We start from the raw sequence: 16,262 nt of genomic DNA on the forward strand, positions 1-16,262 counted from the left end.
TCCAATTACGGTGGGCAAAGTATCTTCAAAATACACGTAATTTTGGTCACCGTAATTGAGACACCGAAACTGATACAAGCGCGCCATAATAGAAAATTAAGGTATTAGTTTTAATTTCTCATATTTGTTTAAATATATGAGATATGTGTTTTGACTCGAACCGCGCCGTAATTAGTGCATTTACCCTATTTATTTCGAAAAAATCGATAGAAATTTTTAAACACTTTTTTTTTAAACTAAGGTTTCAATAATAATGAACTTGGTATCAATTTTCGATAATTTTAATCATTTTTCTAAATCATGACACAAGTTAACATACTTGGTCAATTAGACCCAGGAGAAATTACTTCAACCTCTAATATCTTTGACTTTGAATTTTTTTTTAGTGTCAAAATATTATTTTCAAAAATAGAATTTTTTTTCATCAATTAATTTATCGATAAAATTTGGTTATTTTATATACAAAATATTAAAAACAATAATTAGTATGCAATTACACATTACTTGAAAAAGAACATGTGTTAATGGAAGTTTAATGATATAAAAAAGTGAAAAATTATACTAAATTTATTTTTTTCAAACTCATTAAGCGATATATTCTCTCTGAGAAGGATAAAAATAAAGTGTTTATCTATTGTATAGGTCATTAGACGCGGAATTTTATATAAGAATTTTCTAATAAAAATTTTCTAATAGTATTAAAAAACAAAATATTCTCTATTTTTTATTTGAAATTTAAACAAAAATGCGAATAATTAAAAAAAAAATTAAATAAACGTAACATAAGAACAGAAAAAAAGTTATTAATAATTTACAAACAGAAACTCGTTCACTCAGTTAACATTGGAAAACAAAATATTCTCTTCTTTTTTAATTCAAAAATTTAAACAAAAATGAATAATTAAAAAAAAAAATGTTTAACGAAAAGTATAAGTATAAAATAATAGAAAAAAAAGTATAAATAATTTACGAACCGCAGCTTGGTCACTCAAGTACTTAAAAGTTAAATATATAAAACGCATGTGTTTTCTTTGACTTTCATGTCTGTTTTCAATTTTTTCTTTTTCTATGTGCAAGGGCTTTTATCTTTATCAAAAGAAAAAAGAGAGAAAAAAAAACAAGAAAAATCAGAGAAACTAGATAAGCCGCGTCTGCGCTGATAAAGCTTCCAAATAGAACAGGTCGTGAGTTTCCTCAGGATATATCAGTGTGCGGACCGCCACCACGCGTCGCGGCTGCTTTCGTGCAATTTCCTGTTGCCAATTTTTTTCGCGAGTTCGGAAAAAAGTTTAGGCAAATTAATAAGAAATTTAAAAAAATTAATTACATTTGTCAAAAAAAAAAATGTAGTTAAAATTGACAAAAAAAAAAAAAAAAAAAACAATTAACGATTTATAGTTATAAAAAAAATGTTACTATAAATTAAAAAAAAAATGATTAGTTAAAAAAATTCGAAACATTTAAATAAAAAAAAGTAAAATAATTTATTAATCGTAATAAACAATTTACACTTGAACTACAAGTTTTTTTTTTATCAATAAATATACACTGCAATACAAAATTTATTCGATTCAAATAATCGAGACTATTATTAAATAAATATTTCTATCAAATATTATTTTTTTTAATTAAATAGTATTTATTTTAAATGCTAAAATTTCGATCTAAATTTATTTTATAATACTCGATTATTTGAATTAAATAAATTTTTCACAGTATAAAGTTTTTAAAACTTTTTTTTTGCTTATTGACATTTTTATTAAAATTTAAAAAAAAAAATGAGAAATTGAATAAACACTGATAGCAATGTGATATAGATATTTTTTTTCAATTTGAAAATAAGTTGGATTATTTTGTATTGTAAGTAACAAATACGATTGGGAAAAAAAGAAATTCAAATGTGTAAAATAAAAATAAACAAAAAAAAAATGATACCAATTTATCTATCAATGTTTGATTATGATAAATTTCTGTTATTGAATTATTATTTGATATTTTAAGTATTGAAAACTTGTTGACAAAGTTATTTAGTTCCGTTGAACTATATGTATATAAATTACCATATGAAAATATTGTATTTCAATAAATAAATAATTTATAAAAAAAATTATTTTACTAAAACAATACATTTTTCTTGAGTAATTAACAAAAAAAAAAAAAATAATAATAATAATTGAAATAAAAAAAATCGTAAACTTATTAATTCGAATTTGGTACACTTTTATTTCTCTATGAATCTATTAATTTAAATTATAATTACATTTACAAAACAATGAAAATTTTTATTTATTTACTAATATAAATTATTATACGTTTTAAAAACATTTAAATTTATATTAAAAGAATGTTTTGTTATTTTTTTTTAATTATAATTTTAATTATAAAAATAATAAAACATGTTTTTAATAAAAATTTATTTCTATTAAAAATAGAAATTATTTCTAAAATAAAAAAGAATTATTATTTAAATGTAAACGATTAATTATGTAATTAAAAATTGATGTCTTTGTCCCAATAATAATTCAATAATATAAATTAAAATTTATGGGATTTTTTGGGGAACACACAAAAGATAAAAGAAAATCTTTTAACTTTTCGAGGTACCGCTCTCCTATATCAGAATTTATTAATCTATGAAAATTATATAAAAATTTCACATATAATTTTAAAATTATAGAAATTTTTTTTTTTTTTAATTGCAAAAAGAAAATACAATTAACCGTTAATTGTGCCAATTTCAAAATTATTGCGTGATCCAAACTTGACAGATCAATGACACTAAAGACAAAAATTATTAGAATATCTAAGTAAATTTTCGTATGATACGAATGTAAAGAAGTTAAATTTACTTATTTTTCATAAATGTTGGTTGATCATTTAAATAATTATTTTTAAAAAAATTTTATCGGGGTGAAAGGTTCGATTTTTTTTTTTTAATGAAAGATGAGGTTTTTTTTCCATAAAAATATATAGTTGAAAAAGTGGGGCTAGAATGTTTTTTAATTACATATTTTTAGAAGAAAAAACCTCAGCTTTCAATTAAAAAAAAAATCTAACCTTTCACTCTCAAAAAGGTCAAATTTATTTTTGAGTTTCAGTTTTTTTTTTGTTAAAAAAATTTTTTTCTTCAAACATACATATTAACCAATTGAAAGTGCATCAAAAAAGCTATCGAAACTGATATTAATAAAAAAAATTTATTTTAATATTTACGAGAAAAAAAATAATTAGAGAATAAAAGCATTTTTTCACCTATGACCACTTCACGTGATATCCCCCATTCAAAGGATATAAAAACAAAATTGAAAAAGCATCATTTCGTGAATGATTTATAAAACAGAAATAGATTTAAAAAAAAAAAAAAAATCTTTGGCTTTTCAATCAGAAGAATCTTTTTTTATTTGATAAAATCGAAAATAGAGCTAAAGTTATTAAATGTATTAAAGCTAACAAGAAAAGAAAAGAGATTCACTTCGAGAGTAATCCTTTTCGGTCGTTTCTCATCAGCGATATATAAAAAAAAAACCCTCAGCCTAATCCTTGCGACAAGATTATTATAATACTTTTTGAAAGATAAGCAGAATGAAAAAGTCTAATTCTTCATTCAATGTTTTATTTCCGACTTTCATATATATATATATATATATATATATATATATATATATATATATATATATATATATATATATATATATAATACGTCTTTCAAAACATGAGCCATAACGCAATAACTAATGACCCGGAAAATATACTTGAATTTTCTTTTAATTCCCATCCCTGACGCACTGATTTTTTCGAGATCATCCTTATTCACCTTAATACTATAAGAGATCCTACTCGTTCGCCAACTTAGGATTACTGCGATTTATAGAGTCTTTCCTGAAAAGCTCCTCTGTCACTAAATTCCTCGAAAAGTTTAATTATACCAACCAGTTGAGAAATTGTATTAAATTAATTATTAATTTCCATTAAAATAAGTGTTTCTTAAAAAAAAAATTTATTACATATTTTTTATAATATATTTATAGAAAATTAAATTTTACTTTATTTTTCGAGGGGGAATTTACTCTGATAGTCAAGTGTACACTTGCCTGGTAATACTCGGTAATACCTGTAATATCTGTAATATTTTGTAATGTCTTGTAATAATAAATATTATTATAAAATACTGTGTATAATACTTGTAATATTGTGGTATTATGGTGTAATACCTTAAAAAATTTAAAGAAAATCAAATCAAAAAATGTTAATATAAGTAAAAATTTTAAACACTTGTTCTTAAATGTAGCGCGGAAGTTGATGCTGAAGTATAGAAACTTTGCCATTTAATGTTTACAGAATCAAATCAGAAAATTGTTCTTTAGTAATTGGCCGCGAATTTTAGCTTTTAGCAACCTTACCGGAATAAGTAAAAAAATAATCGAGTACAGTAAGACATTTGCTCCTGTAATTACACCGAAACAAAATGCACGAGGCTTAGATTGTTTGTGTTCGTGATTTAAGATAGCAAAAAACAAAATATTAAACGTTATAAACATGAATGCCCACGGATGTTATAATATAGAAAATTATATTTGTTCAGTTCCTCGTCCAAAGTTAAAAACAAATAAATTATATTTATCGTGTTCTTTAAAAGAAATTTTAAAACATTTGAAATAATATTGTTATTTACGTTTTAAAAAAGAGAAATTTATTATTTTCTTTTATAAGTAGGGTAAATGCAGTAATTGCGGCGCGATTCGAGTCAAAACACCTTTAAAATAGAAAATTCGACATCTCTATTGTATAAACTCAATTTAAAACTTATTAAACTAAAAGGTTATGTTATTTAGATGTTAAAAAGAATGTTTAACTTTATAAAAATCGATTATTTAAACAAATATGAGAAATTAAAGCTAATACCGTAATTTTCTATTGCGGCGCGTTTGTATCAGTTTCGGTGTCTCAATTACGGTGACCAAAATTACGTGTATTTTGAAGATACTTTGCCCACCGTAATTGGAGCCAATGGAAATCTTAAAAATGTTTCAATTACGGAGAGGGAAAAAATTTGATCTCAAATAATTTAATTAATAATTGTTTAAATGTGCATCTTCATTAGTAATTGTATCAAAAAAAGATTAAAATAATTTTTTTAAATTATTTTGCAACACTCATATTAAATATAATAGTAATAATAGTTATTTTTTATGAATGCGCCGTAATTGATGCTCTCGTCTTAATTGATGCACTTACCTTAATATTTAAAAATAGTTAATTACTTATTTCTCTATTTCTTATTTTATAGTTTTGCTCTTAAATAATAATTTTAAATAATTTTATTGAAAGTTCTACGTATAAGAAAGTGTTATTTGACGTGTAATATTTTTTTGTAATAAAGGGGTAATACTCAGTAATATATGTGTAATACTTTGTAATACATTAATATTTTGGTAGTAGTATGTAATACTTGTAAAAAGTGTAATACTAAGGTAATAATGGTAATATGTGTAGTTGTAGTCAAGTGTACACAATTTTTACTAGTAAATTCCCCCTCGTTTATTTTTCTATTTTATAAAAACTATATCCTGACCATTTTTTTTTATTTCCTTACTTTTATTAGACAATTGAAAAAAAAAATATTCTTTAAAAATAATTGATCTATACACTCAGAGAAAATATTTCTTTGAATTTAATAAAACAAATTCCTTTGACTTGTTTTCTTTCATTTAAAATAAAATTTTCTTTAAAACAAAAAGAGCTTCTTAGTTTCAATGAAATTTGTTTAAAAAAAAATAAATTTTCTTTATATCTAAGAAAAATTTGTTAAAGAAATTAATTTCTTCGAATCAAATTAAACAAATTTTTTTAAATCAAATAAATTTTTTTTAAATTACAGAAAAAATTCAAAAATGAAAATAAAATTAAAAATATCGAACAAAATAATTTTTTTTTAAAATACCGTTTCCCGAAATAAAAATAAAATTGATAATTTTGTTTCATTAAAAAGAAAAAATAAATTTTTTTTTTTAGAAAAAAAGGAAAAATGATTAATTAGTAAGGAAATTTTATGCGGGAGAATTTTTTTGAACATTTCAAGAAAGATATCTAAATCCCAGAAAAGTTTTATCCGTAACGACTAAAACAGATATTCCAGTTTGCTATTTACATACATATACGTATTATGTATATATGGCATAATCTGTAAAACTTTGAAAACTGTTCAAAGCATATTCACACACACACACACACATACAGTAACAGCTTCTGTGAGTAGCCCAAAGGTATTTTCACTTTTTTCCCTAGTGGCAGAGTTTTACAGATTTGAAAACTAAAAAAAAAAAGTGCAACGATTGCAGAACAATTCAAAACTATATGCATCTATAACAAATAATCTTTAAAATTTCTTTTGTTAAACAAAAATATTATTGGATTTCTCATTATTTGTGCCTTATTTCTCGCCACAATGTATTTAAAATGAGACTTAACTTTTTTAGTCATACTTTCAAAATTTTGTTTCAAATTCAAGTCAATTTATTTTTAACTGGCACCATGGGTCCAGTAAACCCGAGCATTTTTTCAAGCTCAAATTAATTGAATGTGTAGCTTTTGAATATTTTTTTATATTTTAATATATTAGTTTGACATATTCTTAGTAATTTTCTAAGTTTTTTGATACAACTAATTCAATACAAAAGAATAAATTAGCTTCAAACATTAATAATTATACATTTTTAATTTTAACCTAAAAAATCACATTTTATTCTGCAAAATAAATATCTTTTTTTGCAAGTTCTGCTGTTGTGGTAATTTTTTCCTTAAAGAATAATACATCATATAACCTTAAATTTTTAAGTTATCATATTAAAATTTAAATAACTAATGAATTTTTAAGTAAAAACACCCAATTTTTCGTTTTTATTTTTTAGAATTTTTTTAATTAACTTAAAATAAATTAATCCCTATAAAACTAATTACATTTTAAAAAACTCATCATAAGCTACCTTAGATTAAATTTTTGTACAAAAATATTCAATACCGGCTGTACAATACATGTTTGAATACGTCGGGTCCGACAGACCCGTTGTGCTATTTACGTTTGAACGCGGAATTGTGCCAGTTAAAGGGTTAATTATGGAATAAAATACTCTCTAAATTTGAATTAGTGAAAAATAAGCTACTATTTCACATTAGTAAGGATTTTTAATAATTTTTAGTAAAATATTACTATTTTTGACGCGATCTGAAGAAAGGAACCTTTAAAGGAAACGAATTATAGGTTATGTTTACGACAGATTTACATGAATTAAAAGTTTATTTTTTAGTTTTTGTAAAATTGAAATCAATTTTTATTGAACATTTTCTATGTAATGAAGCGACCTATATATTATTAGTTTACATTTAGAGTTGAACGTCTTTGTATATTTTCACTTTAAAATTTCAAAACGTAACCTATAATTTTTTGCTTCTAAGGTCCTTTTCTTCAGATCGCGTCACATTTGTTTTAGTAGTTTTTAATTTTTTGACTAAATTTTTAATAAAAAGTGACTAAAAATTAGTAAAATTTTTTACTAATTTAAATTAGTAGCTCACTTTTCACTAATTCTGATTTTGAGAGTAATTTGTAATAAATTTTTACTTAAAAAATTAGAAAAATAATTGAATTTTAATATTAAAAAAAATTTTTTTTTCTAAGTGAGAAACATAACCTAACTTAATGTATGATACTTGGTATATTTTATGTGTGCATTGATTAAGTAAAACAATCATTATAATATGATAATCCTTTCAATTTGAGAGTACTTCCTCTTGATACACGGAAAAACTTTGTGCAAGAATCATTCCTAAATTTGTTCAGGAACTGAGGATATGAGAATAATTTAAGAAATCTTATTTATATTTTCTTTGAAAAATTCTAAGCTACTGTGTCTTCTAAAACAGTTCAAGAAACTTTCAACGCCCAGTGACTGAGATATTCCGATCGCGGCATTAACAAGAAGTCTTCCAATGTCATAATAAAAATACAAGTATTTTCTTCAATGATTTTTGTATTTTTCTGTAAATTTTGCACACCGAAAAAAAATCCTCTTGTTTCAAGAGGATTCCTCTTATTTCAATGCATATTTTCCTCTAGTATATGCTGCAAAAGGATGTCCTCTAGGTTTAAGAGGATTGTCCTCTATGTAAAATTATTCCTCTTAATTTAAGAGGATACTCTTATTTTAAGAGGAAAATATCATCTTAAAAAGAATTCTGAAATAATAAAAATGCAATCATCTAATTTGTATGTCATAGATATAATCTATAAAATTAAAAGGAATAAAATTTGTTATTCCATGATTTACATCTATTTGAGCATAAATAAATTGTAATTGATTTTAATTTTTTTTGAATAAATCAACTAAATCTATTTTTAATAATATTAAATTTGAAAATTTATTTTAAATAAATTTTCAAATAAAATTAAAATAAATAAAAATCGTAATAAAATAAATTTTTAAATAGCATAACCTCAAAATTATTTAAATTTTCTTAAAAATTACTTTTAAAAATTTCTTTTACCTTCAAAAATAGACACGTATTGTGTAAGTTGCAATTCTATCAAGATATTTAAAAGATTATTATCCATTTTGGTTTATTCCCCTTTTTTCACACGGAAACTAAAACTTTTTCACGCATGATATGCGATTTATGACGCGACGTAAATGATATGACGCAATCATCTGTGCGCATGAGCGACTTTTTATGGGAAATCCTCTTAGAATTTAGAGGAATATTCTTAAATATAGAAGATTATTCTTAAATTCTAAGAGTATTATTTTTATTCTAAAAAGATTATTCTGTATATAAGAGGAATGCTCTAGAATAGTCCTTTTGTTTCGATCCTCTTAAAATTAGAGGAAAATATTCTCATTTAAAGAGTAATACTCTTGTTTTAAGAATAAAATTCAAGAGGATTCTGTAAAAGGAATTTTCCTCTGAATACAAGAATATTTTTTTTTCGGTGCAGAATTTTTCTCGCGTCCTCAGTTCCTGAACAAATTCAGGAATGATTCTTGAACAAAGTTTTTCCGTGTACATTTATTGTAAAGGGAAAATTTTATGAGATGAGAGGAATTCTCTCAAACGAAGAGTATTTCGTTAGATGTAAAATTACAAATTTAAATGATATTAAATGATAATGATACATATAATACATGGGTAAATGGCTACACAATATACAGATACGTATATATATAATCTCATCTATATTCTATATAGTGAGAAGCGCGTTTCAATCACTATTGCCACTTTAAGCTAACAACAGTACTTACTCTCACACTTAAGTGCTTGTATCAAACCAAATTACAATATTATATGTATTACTATTAAAGAATATTCTAAATTTAAGAATATAATATTATTATTCCTTTTTAAAAAAATATAGGGCAATGTATGTCATGAGTGGATCATGTTTTATTTTTTGTGCATAATTTTTGTTGGAGTAAATAATTAGCTAACTTCAATACTCCATTGGATAGTTAGTGAGAAAAGCTACAAGTTGCATGTATTTAGAATTTTTTTTACTGTTGTAGAAAAATTTTCTGGACGATTTTTAAAAAGCGTTTTTCTGCGACTATTTTTTTTGTAGTCATGAGTGGACCACCCTGGAAAAATCATCTTAAAACTTCTTAAAATTCATTAAATATACAATTTAAATATTTATTGAATAATTATTTATTTAAAATACTTTTTAAAGAAAATAATAAAAATCAAACATTTTAATCATTAAATTTCGTTTTATTGCACTGTTTCGTGATTTTTTGCAAAAAATGGTCAACTTTTGACTATATTCCGCTATTAAAGCCTTACAGAAAATAGACTATAATTTCTTAAACAATATTCTTAAAATAAGAAACAATCATTAATTTAAAATACATTATTCTCATTTTAAGAATAATTCTTATTTTAAGATTATTATCCGGTCAATTTTTTATTCTTAAATTTAGAATATCGTTTTTTTTTTTGGTGTTCTTAAATTTTTCATGTCAAGTTAATATAGCGTTAAAAGATAATTCATTTATATATTAACGAATGAAAATTGTGTAAGATCACAAGGATTATAAACTCGAGAAAGAGCAAGAAGCGAAGCGTAATTCACTGAAAGGTCAATAAAATGTACGAGCTTATTTTGCAATCCGTCAGGAAGCTGTAGCTATTGACTGAGTATAGCTTTTAAAATTAAATTATAATCAGAAAATTGATGTTTTATTTTTCAGTTTACTACATTATTAACAAACAATTTTTGTTTGATTGAAACACTATATATATATGGAAAATTTTTATACCTTCTTTACTTACAAATCATTTTATAATTAAGCCAAAGGTTTGAGGTTAAGTTTCCCTCTTTATCTTCCAATTTTGACCTTAATTTTATGGTTATGCTCGCCTCCTTGTCTGTGATCCAAATTTTGAGGTTATGTATAGCCTATTTGTCTGCAACGCAATTTTTGAAGTTATGATCTCCTCCTGATCTTAACTTTTAACCTAAATTTTGAGGTTATGTATCGTCTCTTGATTCTTCACATATTTGTCATTTGATCTCATTTTGACCCACACAGCACCCAAAATTCCCTGAAACTTGACAGAACCTCACATGGCGAGGTTAGGAAGCTTTAGTGGCAAGGTTCATACATGTTTGTGTCGATGTTTAAATGTCCACATGAAAAGAATATTCACACGAAACTTTGAGGAAATATTACACACAAATATTCACGTGCAATGTTCAGTCAATATTGTGTCAATATTGAAATTACATTTTCGCCTAGTTATAAAAATTTCATTTACTAATATAATAAGTATAGGTGAATATTGACACAACATTGACTGAACATTGCACGTGAATATTTATAGTGTAATATTCCCTCAAAGTTTCGTTTAAATATTCTTTTCATGTGGACATTTAAACATCGACACAAACTTGTATGAACCTTGCCACTGAAATTTCCTAACGTTGCCGTGTGAGGCTCTGTCAAGTTTCAGGAAATTTTAGGTGCTGTGTGGAGAGGTTATGTTCAAATTGAAATATCTAAAAAATATGTATGTATAATAAATATTTATAGGTTTTTTTTTTGGTACACCTAGAATGAAGGTTTTGTCACTTTTTAAAAACTCCTTTTCTTTTACTGCATTTGTTTAATAAAACAAATTAATTTTTTTACTATAAAAAAATATCTGTTTGCAACAAGTAGATGTTTCTTTCAATCAAAACGAAATTCTGTTTAATTCAAAGAATTTTTTCTTTTAAAATTAATAAAATTATAGTACCTATTGTTGAAATAAACATTTTCATTTAATTATATTTTTTTGATTCAAAGAAAATCTATAGATGAATCAAACAGAGTTTCCTTTTTTTTATCAAAGGAATAATTCTCATGCATTAAACAGTTGCACGCAGTGAAAGAAGAGATTTTTTTTTAAAAATAACAAAAAAAAAAAATTGTTTTTCAGTACATATGTATCGAAAATAATTTCTTTTAAAGTAGATGTACACAAATCTTCATATTTTTTAGTACATGAAAATAGAAAAACTCCAGTACGAGGGGGAATTTACTAGTAAAAATTGTGTACACTACAACTACACATATTACCATTATTACCTTACTATTACACTTTTTACAAGTATTACATACTACTACCAAAATATTACTGTATTACAAAGTATTACACATATATTACTGAGTATTACCCCTTTATTACAAAAAATATTACACGTCAAATAACACTTTCTTATGCGTAGAACTTTCAATAAAATTACTTAAAATTATTATTTAAGAGCAAAACTATAAAATAAGAAATAGAGAAATAAATAATTAAATATTTTTAAATATTAAGGTAAGTGCATCAATTACGGCGGGTTCATAAAAAATAACTATTATTACTATTATATTTAATATGAGTGTTGCAAAATGATTTAAAAAAATTATTTTAATCTTTTTTTGATACAATTACTAATGAAGATGCACATTTAAACAATTATTAATTTAATTATTTGAGATCAAATTTTTTTCCTCGCCGTAATTGAAAAATTTTTAAGATTTCCATTGGCTCCAATTACGGTGGGCAAAGTATCTTCAAAATACACGTAATTTTGGTCACCGTAATTGAGACACCGAAACTGATACAAACGCGCCGCAATAGAAAATTACGGTATTAGTTTTAATTTCTCATATTTGTTTAAATAATCGATTTTTATAAAGTTAAACATTTTTTTAACATCTAAATAACATAACCTTTTAGTTTAACCCCTTGACAGTCCAGGGCCCATATGTGGCCAGAAAAAGTCGTGCCACCTTTGTGCAAGTGGCCATATATGGCCATCGCAAAAAAATAATACTAAATTTAATTTGATTCGCCTGAAATTTGTTACTCGGGGGTTTTTGGGGTCGCTGAATCCAAATTTGAAGTCACAAAAACCTTAAATATGATGAAGTCATATTTTTTTGGAAACTTTTTTTTCAAACCGTTTTAGGCCCACCAGCGATTTTTAACTGGACTGCGAAGGGGTTAATAAGTTTTAAATTGAGTTTATACAATAGAGATGTCGAATTTTCTATTTTAAAGGTGTTTTGACTCGAATCGCGCCGCAATTAGTGCATTTACCCTACTTATAAAAGAAAATAATAAATTTCTCTTTTTTAAAACGTAAATAACAATATTATTTCAAATGTTTTGAAATTTCTTTTAAAGAACACGATAAATATAATTTATTTGTTTTTAACTTTGGACGAGGAACTGAACAAATATAATTTTCTATATTATAATATCCGTGAGCATTCATGTTTATAATGTTTAATATTTTGTTTTTTGCTATCTTAAACCACGAACACAAACAACCTATGCCTCGTGCTTTTTGTTTCGGTGTAATTACAGGAGCAGATGTCTTACTGTACTCGATTTTTTTTACTTATTCCGGTAAGCTAAAAGCTAAAATTCGGCCAATTATTAAAGAACAATTTTCTGATTTGATTCTGTAAACATTAAATGGCAAAGTTGCTTTACTTCAGCATCAACTCCCGCGCTACATTTAAAAACAAGTGTTTAAAATTTTTACTTATATTAACATTTTTTGATTTGATTTTCTTTAAAATTTTTAAGGTATTACACCATAATACCACAATATTACAAGTATTACACAGTATTTCATGGTATTACACAATAATACTTATTATTACAAGACATTACAAAATATTACAGATATTACAGGTATTACCGAGTATTACCAGGCAAGTGTACACTTGACTACCAGAGTAAATTCCCCCTCGCTCTAGTATTAAGGAGAGGCACCACCCTCCATTTTTGATCCACTTAAATTTAAATTATTAAACGAGGTTATATTTTTTTTTCTTGCATCATTTGGGTCCTAAAAACATAAAAGGTGATCGCCCCTTAATTTTTTTTCTTTGGTACACTTTTTATCTTCAACCTATCAGAAAATTAAAGAAAAAACATCTCACTTCTCGAATCCAAATTAGAATTGATTTTGTAACCCACATTGACAAGAATTCTTTACCATTTTCAAAAAAAAAATTCGTTAAAACGTTTTATTATGTAGTAATAAATTATTTGCAATATTTTATTAAATATTATAATTTATTTCTATATAAGGACAAAATATCTTCTATATTTCTTTTATCTCAAGAAAATGATCTTACGAATAATCTGATTGTATAAGTTATTTCATTGATAGAATGAATTCAAGTAAGTAATTTTTTTTTTCCACGACAAGGGAATATGGCAGCTCCTTTGTTGTTAAACGATGCAGAAGTTTCTTTGAAAACTTGTTCTATAAACGAGTAGAGTAAAGGATATGACTGTCGAAGGCATTTGAAGGGCCAGTTCATTGTTTTATCTGCAGTGTCCCAAGCAATTGAAGATAGAGAGATACCTTGTATTCGTATATAGTGCAACAGCCATGATGTAATAGCTCTTTTAACATGGTTTTGTATATATATATGTTCAATCTATATATAAATACATGTGGTATACCTGTGGAACCACTATCCGAGAGCTACATATGGTATTGTAGACTATATACGATATTCTGTTTTCAACATCGATAAACCATGTCTGTCTAATCCTTTGTCTTTGCCCATCTTTTAGAATTAGGTCGACCAACATGAAATGTACATATATATACATATTCCTATTGCAAAAAGTAACTGCTTCCAGTCAGTGATTTGTCCCGAAAGAAAAAAAAAATAATAACAGAGAGTGCAGTTTGAATTTTTTTTTGTTGTTTTCGTTTTATTTGTGATTTTAATGTCAACTTTTTATACTTGCGATATATATTTTTTTATTTAACAGGCGTGCTTCATTTTTTTGTTTTAAAATAAAACACTAAACGATGTCGACTTCTCGAAATTTTGCTATTACTTTTTTTTTTAATTCTAACTTTTTAGAAAATTATTGTATACAAATTATAATTAAAATAAATGTAAAAGATCAATCATACTTTATATTGAATCGAGATATATATTGTTGGCACTGTTTATTTGAAAAAGTAACGCAAACATGTATATATGAAAGATTGATCGTTTTGTCGATAATAAATTACCAATTAGTTTTTTAATAGAAATTAATTATAAAATCATTCATTGCTTCTGTTAGTTTAACACTGAGAAAAATATGCTATTGAATCTACAATATTTCTGCACCAAAGGCATAAAAATTATTTATTAAAAAAGCATTAAATTAGCTCTAATGTTCTTAGTTTTCGATAAATACTGTCAATGAGTGGGTATGTAATACTGCAGTACGATGTAAAAACTTGGTTAACATGACTTAACTAAGTTTTTCCATTGTACGGCAGAATATTCACACTGCGCTTTGAGGAGAGTGTATGTCAAGCCTGGGCGTGGCTTATGGATAAAAGTGGGGGCAATAAGAGAGAGTGAGAAGTTCGGTAGCTTCTCACTCCCTCTCATTGCTCCCACTCTAGCCACACTTGACTGGCTCTGCAAATCGGTGCTTTTTAATCATTTCTACAAAGATTTAAATTAATTAATTTCCTTATACATCAGCAATTATTCTTTTAGAAAATATTTTTTTCACACATTTCTAATCTATAAAAGTAACTATAACAAACAAAGAGTACTTTGTATTATAAACTTATTTCTTAATAAGTACCACAAAAAATAATGTTCTTAAATTAAAAATACAATTTTAAAATCAATCAAAAGATTTACTATTTTTAAAATAAGAATCATCAAGTAATATCTTTAGAAAAGTAATCTTGTTATACTTTTTTTTTGACTCGTGTGAAAATTTTGAACTTAGTGAATGTTAAACGATTTTCTTCATGTGCGAAAATTTTACTTTTCTTTTCTTCCATCTCACAGTGTCTTTAAAATGTCATGTATACCCAGAGACTCCATCAGTGCATTATATTCTTGCCACGCGTCTACTGGGTACAGACATTATTAGTATCTCCTGACAGGAAGTGAGAAGGTACCATGAGCACGTGCGAGAAAGTGTCAGTAATCGAGTAAAGCCATTAAAGATACTAAGATAGGAAGGTCGTATGTATGTGAGAGGGCACTAAAGAACTAAAGATAGCTATAGACCAAAAACATTCACATGGACTTACTTTGTGAAATGTGTGTAGGTTATATCCACCATCTGTGGCATTCATAATAATAATAATAATAATTTACTTCTATACCGATATGTGGTGGTCAGCAAAAAAAGAAAACAACTTTTATATGACAAATTATTTTCCCTTTCTTTCATAATTTCATTCAACTACTTTATTAAAAGAAAAACAATTTTAACAAGCAAACTTTAAATAATAAAAATAATTTCAAGATTTCAGTTAAAGAATATTAGCGTTTTTTTTTTAAATTAAGTATTAAAAATTAATTTGAAGTTAAAAAATATTTGAAAATATCAAGGTAGAAAGAAAACTATTTTTATTGGTTACTCGATCATGACGTCACATCGGTACATTTTTAATGTTATGAAAATTAAATGCCGTGAAAGCTTGCTGTAAGCTTTCCAGGAAAGGTTGCTGCAATCTTGCCATGAAAGATTGCTACAAGATTGCTGCAAGCATACTAAGAATAATTGCGGCAAGCTTGCCGTGAAAGATTGCTGTAAGCTTGCTACGTAAAGTTGCAGGAGAATTTCAACAAGCTTTTGGAAAGGTTGCTGCAAGCTTACAGCAATCTTTCACGGCAAGCTTGCCGCAATCATTCTTAGTATGCTTGCAGCAATCTTGTAGCAATCTTTCATGGCAAGATTGC

At 25.4% G+C, this 16,262-nt stretch overlaps 1 protein-coding gene across 2 annotated transcripts in view; it reads left to right on the plus strand.

Annotated features, from left to right (window-relative positions):
* Nucleotides 1–1,221: 1,221 nt before the first annotated feature.
* Nucleotides 1,222–16,262, plus strand: part of LOC127276638 (gamma-aminobutyric acid type B receptor subunit 2) — a 225,943-nt gene continuing 210,902 nt past the window's right edge. For both annotated transcript variants that reach the window (XM_051297219.1, XM_051297227.1), the window contains exon 1: nucleotides 1,222–1,474. The gene's annotated coding sequence lies outside the window, so the exon portion shown is untranslated. The remainder of the gene's footprint in view (nucleotides 1,475–16,262) is intronic.

The sequence above is a fragment of the Leptopilina boulardi genome, unplaced genomic scaffold (assembly GCF_019393585.1).
Source record: "Leptopilina boulardi isolate dan_hultmark-lab unplaced genomic scaffold, ZJU_Lbou_2.1 LbouV2_103, whole genome shotgun sequence".
Taxonomy (NCBI): domain Eukaryota; kingdom Metazoa; phylum Arthropoda; class Insecta; order Hymenoptera; family Figitidae; genus Leptopilina; species Leptopilina boulardi.